This window comes from Felis catus, chromosome B1, assembly GCF_018350175.1.
Source record: "Felis catus isolate Fca126 chromosome B1, F.catus_Fca126_mat1.0, whole genome shotgun sequence".
NCBI classification, from domain to species: Eukaryota; Metazoa; Chordata; class Mammalia; order Carnivora; family Felidae; genus Felis; species Felis catus.
Genome location: NC_058371.1, coordinates 73,683,730 through 73,687,512, shown reverse-complemented (window position 1 = coordinate 73,687,512; position 3,783 = coordinate 73,683,730).

Here is a 3,783-nt window from a genome sequence, read left to right as displayed (position 1 = left end):
CTGATATAACTGACTAACTATACCAACTATCTCTGTGGCAGCTCCCCCCATCCCTACTTCATGGGAACCAGGTTTAGGGAAGATTGGGAACAGGGTCCCTGAAAGAAAATCATAGGAGTTAACAAGGCATTTGAAAGGGTCTGTCAGACCAAGCCCAAGACCTGGTGTCAGAAGGGCACAGGGACCAAAGATCACTGTGCCCTCCCTCCCACACTTTTGTGTTCTTTGAGGGAGAAACGCATGTGAGGCAGAAGTGAAATAACCATGCCACAAGAGCCTCTGATGACACACTTGTGAGTGTTCCTCACTCTTCTGAACAAGAAGGACATCAAAAGAGATGTTTACTGTGTCAGCTGGAGAAAGGTAGTGGCAGTTGTAAGGTGGACACTGTGAGGAATGCCCAAAGTTGGCAGCTTGGAGGAGGCTGAAGCCTGGGAGCAGCTGTGGTTAAGAGCAGGTCAGCGTGAGATGTAGGGGCCTCAATAAGCAAGTGGCAATGACTTTGGAACCCAGAAGCCCAGATCTGTGTGATGGAGAAAACAGTTGGGAGCACAGGGCAGGCTGGCTGAAGATGATGGCTCAGCTCTGAACATATGTAAGTCACCTTTTGCGCATCTGTTTGCCCCTCAGAAACAGAGGAACGGGGAGCTAGAGGTAATTACTGTCTAGTGGACGAGGGTCTTAAAGTGGTTTTCTAGGGCCTGCAAACTGGATGGGGTTTTGGGGACCCCTGCATTATGCAACAAATTCAAGTTTGATGCCCCCCCACCCCACCCCCCAGAGTATATTTCTTTAGAATGCCACTGTGATACCCATTAGCACTTCAGAATATTGGTAAGAATGGACAAGATTGGTGACTTTCAGCATTTAGTTGGCTTTAAAATATCTGGCCCAGACTGTTATCTAAAGCTAAAATCTGTACAGTTCATGAAGAAGTTAATACGGAGCAAGTCCCTAGTTGAGGAGCAAAAGGAAACAAAATCTACCCCAAATGCTTTGAAGTGTTGCTGCTTTTCTGGAAGAAAGTGATCCACGAGCGAAATTCATCGTAGAAGGACTTGAAATGGCACAACAGCCGATTTTATTGGAAAGAAGTGGCACCCGTGCATAGCGGAGACCTCTCCCTTTCCATCAGATAAATTTCCTAGATGGCTCCAGGGTCAACGTGCAGTCTTCGATATATGCACACATATATTGTAACCCCAAGAGAAACATGAAATGATTTCTTTGTCCAGGGGAATTTCAGCGGCAGAATACTCCATGACCCCCTAACCTCCCAGCCCTTTTCTCTATGTATCCTCTTTCCTCTTGCCTTGTTTTGTTGAGGGATTTTCTTTTGTCTTCCGATTCTGCTTCATTTGGCCAGCGCTCTGCGGGTTTTGGCACCTGGGAAGTTCTGAATGTGGCCTTTGTGTTTGTTGAACTGCACTGTGCCCAGCCAGGCAGAGATGATCACTAAGCTTTTCTATAGCTTCATAACTGCAAATTGCTCAGCCATTTGTCCTTTAATCCTCATAAGCCCTTTGTGCTGGAGGCAGCACCCCATTATCATCGCCCTTCATTTTCCAGTCGAGAAGGCGGACGATATGTGACTTGTTCAAGGACACAGGTTGAGCTGAGAATCTGCCTGCTTGGGCCACAGGAGACTTGCCCATGAAGATAATGGCAGCGAGGCTGAACTGGGTAGAGTGGGCTACACTAGGGTAGGCTGAGGTTTGCAGCCTTTTGGAGGAACCCTGACATCCAAGATGCAAGGCATGAAAGACTCGCTGGGTTGGGGGCGGGGGGACTTGTGTCACAAAGAGGAACTAGTAAACTCAGATGATTTCTGCGTGGTAGTGTGTAGAGATGCTGTTGTGGCTGGTGCTGTGTGGGTTCCTCAATTGTTTCAGGTGGTCTATCTAGTCAATAATGAGCCCATTAGAGAGCCTCTGTTCAGAAGCACAGACGCCAACCCTGTCTCTACCCTTTGCAAACTCATCCTCCTCTCCTCTCTGCTGCTTTCTTTCCCCCACCTTTTGAAGGTGCCCTTTTTTCTGCTTCACTAAGGAAACACAGGTCATCAGGCTTTTTGCTACCTCCACTGAGCTGTCCTTTCACGAATCCCCTTCTTCTTTCTTTCTATTTCCAAGAAAAAGACGATCTGGCCTTTTTTTCTCACCAATCCTCCCCCTTGACGGCATTTGACCTACTGTCTTAATGACTCCCTCCCTCTTCCCAGTACTGCTTTCTGGCATTTAATGTCTCCCCCATTGACCTGAGCCCCTACACAGATATACGTTCAGTGCTCCTTTACCGATTGCAGTCTATTTGAATACTGTTGCCAGCTGTCTGTGTCCCTCTTTTGCTTGCAAACTCTTTGAGGGGTGGATTCTACTTATTGTGTCCACTTCCTGCCTCCCACCTTCAACCTCCTGCTGACTCAGTCTTATCTCAGATACTACGGATGTGGCGTTCACTCTAGTATTTTTTTTGGTCGCCAATGATCTGTTATTGGCCATACTGAGTGATGTTTTCTGGATTCATTTTTTTTTTTTCCTGCCACTTTGCCATTATAGATGATCCTAGGCTCTTGGAATCTTTTTCTCATTGAGTCCCATGATGCAACCTGTCCTGGTTCCTTTCTGTGTTGGCCTGCTGCCTGTTTCCTTCACAAGCCCCTTCAAACATCTCCAAAGGTGCTGTTGTATTTTATGTCCCTCAGAGAACTCACTTGGTGCCTTCTCTAATGACCTGTAATTATGACAGTTTGACACCCAAATCTCTACAGCTTCCTTGAAATGATCTGTTGTGCTCTAATTCCTAGTTTCAGACTTATCACTGGGTATTTCCAAATTGCTGATATGAAGGCAGCTGAAGCAATATGTATATAAAATAGAATTTATCATCTCCCCTCTGAAACCTGCTCCTTCCTCCTGACTTTCCATTTTTGTTAATTATGTCACTGTTATATCTTACAGCCATCTTGATCCCTTTCTTTCCTTGTCTTGTGTCATCCAATTAGGTCCTATCTCCTTCTCCATCACGGTGCCTAGAATCTGTACTTTGCCCTCCTACTGCCATAGTCCCTTGTCAGTGCCTCTGACCTTTGCTTCCTTCATCCCCATCACTTCCTAAGTGGCCTAACTGTCCTCCCTCTCTCTGTGCTTTCTTCTACAACCCATGTAGTACTTTCTCTAGATGCATTTTCCTAAATTTCCATTTGTAGTTACAGGTACTTTAATCACATCACTTCCTGCATCAGAAATTATCAGTGATTTCTTAATTGCTTCTGAAATCAGCTCCAAACTTAACTGCCTTGGGATCCCTTGCCTCTGGGCCCTGGCCCACATTTCTAGCCTCCTCTCTCTCCTAATTTCCCACAAGATTCTGCTCCATTCAAATATAAAATCCCTGAAATGTTCCTTGTTTCTTTTTGCATCATTTCTTTGGTTTATAGCATTTCCTTCTCTTTCAACACCCTCTCTCTGCCCTCTATCTTCAATGCTTCAAGATGCGCCATTCTACATGGCCCAGTTTTTTTTTTAATTTTATTTTTTATTTTTTAAAATTTGCATCCAAATTAGTTAGCATATAGTGAAACAATGATTTCAGGAGTAGATTCCTTAGTGCCCCTTACCCATTTAGCCCATCCCCCCTCCCACAACCCTTCCAGCAACCCTCAGTTTGTTCTCCATATTTATGAGTCTCTTCTGTTTTGTCCCCTCCCTGTTTTTACATTATTTTTGTTTCCCTTCCCTTATGTTCATCTGTTTTGTCTCTTAAAGTCCTCATATGAGTGAA